This window comes from Triticum dicoccoides, chromosome 1A (assembly GCF_002162155.2).
Source record: "Triticum dicoccoides isolate Atlit2015 ecotype Zavitan chromosome 1A, WEW_v2.0, whole genome shotgun sequence".
Taxonomy (NCBI): Eukaryota; Viridiplantae; Streptophyta; class Magnoliopsida; order Poales; family Poaceae; genus Triticum; species Triticum dicoccoides.
In genome coordinates, this window is record NC_041380.1 from 456421265 (window position 1) to 456430373 (window position 9109).

The following is a 9109-nucleotide window of genomic DNA, read 5'->3' on the forward strand; positions in this document are numbered from 1 at the left end:
TTAACCGAGAAAAGGTGGCTGGAGCGTTGGTTAAACCGAAGGACATGACGGTGTACTCGTATTGGCCATAACGAGTAACAAAGGCCGTTTTAGGAATGTCCCCGTTTCTGATTTTGATTTGATGGTAGCCCAATCTCAAATCCATCTTGGAGAAGACTGAGGATCCAGCGAGCTGATCATACAGGTCGTTGATCCTGGGAAGCGGATATTTGTTCTTGATTGTGACCAGATTGACAGGTCGGTAATCTACAACCATCCGGTCCGTACCATCCTTCTTCTTGACGAATAGGACGGGGCAAGCCCATGGAGATGAACTAGGTCGGATGAAACCCTTTTTCAAGGACTCATCGAGTTGTTTCTTAAGCTTGGCTAGTTCTAGGGGTGCCATCTTATAGGGTCTTCTAGCAATCGGAACGGTTCCTGGAATGAGGTCTATTACGAACTCAACATCCCTGTCAGGTGGAACACCTGGCAATTCTTCTGGGAAGACATCCGGGAAGTCACGGACTACCGGAACGTCCTCAAGGTCTGGCAAAGGGCTGGCGTTAAGAGAATATAATTGTCGCTTGGCTATTCGGGTCAAGACATTGACTATCTTCCCCGAAGGATGGGTGAGTTGAACAGTCCTAGAGAAGCAATCAATTTTGGCTTGATGAGCTGACATCCAGTCCATACCCAGAATGATATTAATATCTGAAAAATTAAGGGCTATCAAAGATGCGAGGAAAACAAGTCTGTCGACTTGGATTTCATTTCCATAACTTACCCTAGAGGTCTGCCATCTAGAACCAGGGGTAGAAATTTCCATAGTGGATGGCATGTCACAGAATGCAACGTTATGCAAACGAGCATAATTTTCGGATATAAAAGAATGAGAGGCTCCTGTATCGAAAAGAACAGATGCCGGGTGGCAATTAACAAGAAGCGTACCGAGAACGACGTTGGGATCCTCTTGAGCTTCTTCGGCAGAGATACAGTTGACATGGCCACGTGTAGCGGTGACCGGCTTGGCATGGAATACTTTTCCTGTCGGCTTGCCACGGCCAACAGCTTTAGCAGATTGATTGGGGTTGGTCTGGGGACACTCACGCATATAGTGGCCAGATTCCCCACACTTGAAACAAGTCACGGAACTGGTACGTGGAGGAGCATTGTTGGTTGGACCCCCATGTGGCTTGGCCGGTGCAGACTGTTGAACGGGGCGAGGCGCCTGGAAAGATGGCCTCGGTGTGAACCTGGGTGGCAGGGCGGTGTTGGGTACCCACACGCGGCGCTTCTGAGGACCAGCACCGGATGAGGAACCCATATCACGGCCATGCTTGCGTGTTGCGTCATAGTCAGTCTGACCAGTTTCAGCACTGATGGCTTTGTTGACAAGTTTCTGGAAGGATGTGCACTCATGCAGACGGAGGTCGCGGCGAAGCTCAGGACTAAGGCCCTTACGGAACCTTGCTTGCTTCTTGGCATCGGTAGACACTTCCTCAGTTGCATATCGTGCGAGATTACCAAACTCCCTGCTGTAAACATCCACAGAAAGTCGGCCTTGGGTGAAACTGCAAAATTCTTCACGTTTACGGTCCATGAGACCCTCCGGAATGTGATGTTCACGGAAAGCCTCGCTGAACTCAGCCCAAGTAGTGACATGGCCCGCCGGGCGCATAGCTCCATAATTCTCCCACCATAGACTGGCGGGGCCTTCAAGATGATATGCAGCAAAGGTGACCTTGTCAGCCTCAGCTACTAGCGCAGAACGCAGCTTGTGAGCAATACTGCGAAGCCAGTCATCAGCGTCGAGAGGCTCGACGGAGTGGTGGAACGTGGGTGGATGTAATTTGATGAAATCACTGAGTGACACCACGTTAGTCCTCTGATGGTGTGTTGTATTATGTTCAATACGCTCCAGCAAACGGTTGGTCTCCCGCTTGTTTCTCTCAGCTTCCATCATAACCTCGGCTAGTGAAGGAGGATGAGGCAGATTTTCATTCCTGCCCTCACTGCCTTCGGCCTGCTCTTGAGAAGCAGGGTTAGCGCGCGTGTTGACCATCCTAGGTAACAAGACAATGATTTAGTCAGAACGATAAAATTCCGACATAGGATACAGAATGTAAGGAATAATTCGGAATGCAAGATGATCATCCGTATGACATGGTAAATACAGAAACTGCTTCTTTATTCCATCGTCATACACACCATACAGGGTTTAGTACAAGACCAAACAAAGTACTATTACGGTGAAAAAGGATTACATCTCATCGGAGGCATTCCAAGCTCCTATACATTATTTTTCTACACCCCCGGAAGGAGTACAAACTAGGTCATATCCCACGAGTCACGCGGGACGATAGACGACACAGCTAGTGTGAACTAGTGATACTACCACTAACTCAGACCGATCCGTAGTAGTCCTCGTAAAAGTCACCTCCATAGCCTGGAAGCTCAACATGATCATCCGAAAACAGACGATCTCGCGGAGCTTGTGGACCATAGGGGCTAGGATGAGGCCTTGGACCAACAGACGGTGGCCTGCGGGGACCGCGAGGTGGGGTGATGCCTCCTACATCACGCCAACCCATCACGTCTGGCAGAGCAGATCTCACAGGATAGAGATCGCGCATATCTGAGAATCCAGCTTGCACCGCCGGTGCGAACTGAGTCAAAGTGGCCCAGTGGTCAGCACGGGTATTGAAGAGCTCTAACCTTAAGGCCCGATTTTCACGGTCCTTATCCTCGAGCATCTCAGCAGTGGTGCGAGTCCGTGAATCCTCCTGAGTGGGGTCAGCATAAATAGCCTGGAGATACCCTTGTGCTCCCGGAAGTGATCCTGGCATATACCGGAAATCAGAGTCCCGAAATAGACCAGATCTGACTCGCATAATGGTCATCATAGAGTAGGCGGCGTCCTGCACAGCCATCTCAATAGTAACCCCGAGTCCATAGGAGCAGTGAAGAGGCTCGGTGGATCCAGGATAAGATGGAAATATCCTGACAGTGCAGAGATACTGGCTTTGATTAAAGTCTCGGAATTGCTCTTCGACCGTGTACTCAGGATACCAGCGGTATCCAGCCTCAGTCATTACCCTGACCAACTTGGCAGTATGGCCGGGTACATCTAGGCATCGAGTCAGGCGAACCACTTGATTGGGGTCGCGAGTGGCCATCTGAAAGCACAATCATAATGCAAAGGCATTAGAATTTCTAGCAAATTTTCGGCAGCATAACAGCTGTAAATGCTCAAGAAGGATTTTGAGACATTTGACAAAGGATTTCGTACTCACTCAACATCATCATATCAAAGTTCTGAATCCATTCTAACAACATAATGTGGTAGTAGAACTGAACTAGGCTTGTATCCATCAAACTTATAAGGTACTACTGATTGGTAACACGTGATCCTGATAGAGAGAATAGATCCTAATTCCTTAACCCCCGGTGGAAGAATGGACTAACTCAGATCAGAATGTCATAAGATAAAGGAGTAAAAAGAGCCTTACGTTTCAACCCACAAACAATTCCCCTACATATAACTAAAGAATTTCTAGACTCAACATCGACCAGTTTGGCTTGGAGAACCTACAGGCAGTCCGGCTCTGATGCCAACGCTGTCAGGACCCCGACTCGATGTCACATCGATCTAGCCGGTAACACCTCATATCACTTTGCGGCCTCACGCACGGTATCCCCATGGGTGTCGCCTTACCTTTGCCCGGGACCGTTTGCGCCTTTTGGCTCACGTATATGATAGTGTCGCTAGCATCCATATGATAAGGAGCCCGGGCTGACATGACTAGTCGTAAACCCAAAGTGGCACAGACTTACAGGGACAGGCATCCATGACCCAGCTTCGAACGTGTCGGTCATCAGCAAGTGGGTCCGGGCTGTAGCACTGGGCTAGCAGGACTCCGGTAAACCGGGCTGTAGCGGGCTAACAGGACTCCGGTACTCAAAGCGTGACATTTCCCCGAAGGGACAGACACAGGAACGAAGAAGGACACATGCCGGCCAGCCTAGGTGTTCCAGAGCAGTAGCAAGCTACCATAGCTCAGCGGTAACACTAGGAGACATTTCCCGGTAAGAGAGGCTACTAAAGATAAACAACTAGATAGTCAGATCCCACACATACCAAGCATTTCAATCATACACACAATATGCTCGATATGTGCAAATACAACGAAGCATCACAACATGACTCTACGACACAAGTACTTTATTTAAGGCTCAGGGAGCCATGCATAACATACACAAAGGTACGGGTCTCACGACCCAACATACAAGTCATACAGTCATACAAACCAGCAGCGGAAGTAACTTATCTGAGTACAGACAACTAGTAAAATAAAAGAGGCTTGGGAAGCCTAGCTATACTACGTGGTCCTTCACAAGCTCAGGGTCACCACCTGGGTCTTTAGCCTACTCGTTGATGTCAACGTCTACATAGAACCCATCAGAAGGGGTTGCAGCGTCTTCTGTAAAAATGTAGATTATAGCAACATGAGTACAAGGGTACTCAGCAAGTCTTACATCAGATCCTACATACATGCATGTTATCAAGAAGGGTTGGTGGAGTTATTGCAGCAGGCCAGCTTTGACTCTTGGCTAGGCTATCCTACGATACTCCAACTTGAAATGGTTTTGCGCACACGAGTCCACTACTCACCACTTCAATACACCACCGAGGATCCACCTCCGTCTTCCTACGGAAGAGCCATCCTCGGCACTCACTCTTATCTTGAGGCTTTTAGTAGTTTCCATTTACTTGTCTATGAACTGTATAGGCAACCAAGTAGTCCTTTACCGCGGACGCGGCTATTCGAATAGATCATGTTAACCCTGCAGGGGTGTACTCCTTCATACACGCTCTCACCACTTATCGTCGTTTACACGACATGTACTCGGCAACCTTCAAGCGGAAGCCCAACGTGGGTGTCGGCCACGACCTACCTATTCACCTAAACCTCCAGTCCAGGTTTATCGCCTATTCAGGTTCCATCCGCAGGGAGTCCGGCCGAGGTTTCCCATACGGCCCCGAACGATGTGAACAGGGTTCCCGAGATACCTAACGGGTATTCGGTACACCCGGCCACGTACCTACCGCATCACAGCCCACCCCTACGGTCAGCGCTGTCCACGGCCTCCAGTAGGCTACAAACACCAGAAACTACTTGCAACTCCTGGACGGAGAACTAGGGTGAATAAGAAGTCGAGAGGGTCCATTGGTTTCGGGCCCAATGCATGGTAGTAGCTGATTCTTAAATCACACATACAGATCTCAGTGCTTAAGGTCGGCTTCAATGAAACAACCCACCATGTACTCCTACATGGCCTCTCATCGATACCTTTACCAAATCGTGTTCACCACACCACTCTCATTACCGACATAATCGTTTCACTCTAGCCCATCACCTAGATGAACCAGACCTGACACGACTCTAAGCATAGCAGGCATAGCAAGGTAGGAACAACACATACATATGGCTCAATCAACTCCTACACATGCTAGTGGGTTTCATCTAGTTACTGTGGCAATGACAGGTCATGCAGAGGAAATGGGTTCAACTACCGTAGCACACAGCAGTTTGAATCGCGTTGTCTTAATGCAGTAAAAGAGAGCAGGAGCGAGAACATGGGATTGTATCGATATGATCAAATGGTTGGTTGCTTGCCTGATGGTTCGATGCACGGATACGGTTCTTCGTTAGGGTAGTCACGGTACTCCTCGGGGACAGATCCTGTCGTAAAGGATAACGATACACAGGCATCACCAAACAATGTGCAACAATATGATGCATGCATGAAACATGGCAATATGAGTGTGTTGGGCTAATGCAACTAAAGCTACCAACGCTGTCAGGACCCCGACTCGATGTCACATCGATCTAGCTGGTAACACCTCATATCACTTTGCGGCCTCACGCACGGTATCCCCACGGGTGTCGTCTTACCTTTTCCCGGGACCGTTTGCGCCTTTTGGCTCGCGTATATGAAAGTGTCGCTAGCATCCATATGATAAAGAGCCCGGGCTGACATGACTAGTCGTAAACCCAAAGTGGCACAGACTTACAGGGACAGGCATCCATGACCCAGCTTCGAACGTGTCGGTCATCAGCAGGTGGGTCCGGGCTGTAGCACTGGGCTAGCAGGACTCCGGTAAACCGGGCTGTAGCGGGCTAACAGGACTCCGGTACTCAAAGCGTGACATTTCCCCGAAGGGACAGACACAGGAACGAAGAAGGACACATGCCGGCCAGCCTAAGTGTTCCAGAGCAGTAGCAAGCTACCATGGCTCAGCGGTAACACTAGGAGACATTTCCCGGTAAGAGAGGCTACTAAAGATAAACAACTAGATAGTCAGATCCCACACATACCAAGCATTTCAATCATACACACAATATGCTCGATATGTGCAAATACAACGAAGCATCACAACATGACTCTATGACTCAAGTACTTTATTTAAGGCTCAGGGAGCCATACATAACATACACAAAGGTACGGGTCTCACGACCCAACATACAAGTCATACAGTCATACAAACCGGCAGCGGAAGTAACTTGTCTGAGTACAGACAACTAGTAAAATAAAAGAGGCTTGGAAAGCCTCACTATACTACGTGGTCCTTCACAAGCTCAGGGTCACCACTTGGGTCTTTAGCCTACTCGTTGATGTCAACGTCTACATAGAACCCATCAGAAGGGGTTGCAGCGTCTTCTGTAAAATGTAGATTATAGCAACATGAGTACAAAGGTACTCAGCAAGACTTACATCAGATCCTACATACATGCATATTATCAAGAAGGGTTGGTGGAGTTATTGCAGCAAGCCAGCTTTGACTCTTGGCTAGACTATCCTACGATACTCCAACTTGAAATGGTTTTGCGCACACGAGTCCACTACTCACCACTTCAATACACTACCGAGGATCCACCTCCGTCTTCCTACGGAAGAGCCATCCTCGGCACTCACACTTATCTTGAGGCTTTTAACAGTTTCCATTTACTTGTCTATGAACTGTATAGGCAACCAAGTAGTCCTTTACCGCGGACGCGGCTATTCGAATAGATCATGTTAACCCTGCAGGGGGTACTTCTTCATACACGCTCTCACCACTTACCGTCGTTTACACGACATGTACTCGGCAACCTTCAAGCGGAAGCCCAACGTGGGTGTCGGCCACGACCTACCTAATCACCTAAGTCTCCAGTCCAGGTTTATCGCCTATTCAGGTTCCATCCGCAGGGAGTCCGGCCGAGGTTTCCCATACGGCCCCGAACAATGTGAACAGGGTTCCCGAGATACCTAACGGGTATTCGGTACACCCGGCCACGTACCTACCGCATCACAGCCCACCCCTACGGTCAGCGCTGTCCACGGCCTCCAGTAGGCTACAAACACCAGAAACTACTTGCAACTCCTGGACGGAGAACTAGGGTGAATAAGAAGCCGAGAGGGTCCATTGGTTTCGGGCCCAATGCATGGTAGTAGCTGATTCTTAAATCACACATACAGATCTCAGTGCTTAAGGTCGGCTTCAATGAAACAACCCACCATGTACTCCTACATGGCCTCTCATCGATACCTTTACCAAATCGTGTTCACCACACCACTCTCATTACCGACATAACATTTCACTCTAGCCCATCACCCAGATGAACCAGACCTGACATGACTCTAAGCATAGCAGGCATAGCAAGGTAGGAACAACACATACATATGGCTCAATCAATTCCTACACATGCTAGTGGGTTTCATCTAGTTACTGTGGCAACGACAGGTCATGCAGAGGAAATGGGTTCAACTACCGTAGCACACAGCAGTTTGAAACGCGTTGTCTTAATGCAGTAAAAGAGAGCAGGAGCGAGAACATGGGATTGTATCGATATGATCAATGGCTGGTTGCTTGCCTGATGGTTCGATGCACGGATACGGTTCTTCGTTAGGGTAATCACGGTACTCCTCGGAGGCAGAACCTGTCGCAAAGGACATCGATACACAACATCACCAAACAATGTGCAACAATATGATGCATGCATGAAACATGGCAATATGAGTGTGTTGGGCTAATGCAACTAAAACCAGAAGGGTTTGAACAAATTTGAATCAAGGATTCAAATTTCAAATTCAAATATGGCCTTTTAAAGTGCTTTTCCTTGTTCTGCTTGAAACATCAATTTAACTTGTTTGATCATCCATGAAAATAGTACAGATGGATAGATTGGATTTTTCTGATCATTTTTCATATATAATTTGTCCAATTTGGAGTTACAGAATAAAAGTTATGAATTTTGAAGTTTAAATAATATTCTGGAATTTCCTGATTTAAATTAAATCCAGAAATTATAATTATTGCGCCAGCATGACGTCAGCATGATGTCAGTGGTCAACTGCGGCTGTCTGGGGTCAAACCTGACGTGTGGGGTCCACACGTCAGTGACAGGGGGGTTTAACAGGGTTAAATTAATCCTAATTAGGGATTAGTGGCGCTGGGGCCCACTGGTCAGTGTCAGGGGGTTAACTAACAGTGGTTAGCGCTAATCCTAATTAGCTACAGGGCTGGGCCCACCTGTCAGGGACTCAGGGGGTCCTGCCGTGGTCAAAGTGGGTCAAACCCACCGGCGACGTGACGCCGGCGAGGCCCGAGACGGCGGCGCGATGCGGGATCGCTCTACAGGGCACGGGCGAGGCCGTTCTTGGGCTCGTTGGAGAGCTCTTGCTCCCGCGCGTCGAACGGTGGTGGTGGCCGAGCCTGGGGTGGCCGGTACCGTCGACGGCGAGCTCGTGAGCGGCGGCCGGAGTTCGGGTGCGGTCGGAGTCGGCGTTGCAGGGTGTTTGGGGAGGCGTTGGTGCGTGCTGCGTGCTCCTAGTGAGGCGTGGAGCACGATAGTGTGCTCGGTTGGGCGCTACGGTGACCGTGGCCACGACGGCGACATCGCCGGCGGCGTGGAGCTCTCGGCCAAGGTGGGGCTAAGGCCTAGAGATCGAACGAGACCAGGGGAGAAGGGGGAAACGACTCGGGGGCTCACCGCGGTTGCAGTGGGCGTCGAAGCGGGCTCGGAGACGCGCTGGAGACGGCGAATTCGACGGCGATGATGGTCGGAGCCCGAAGAGGGGAACG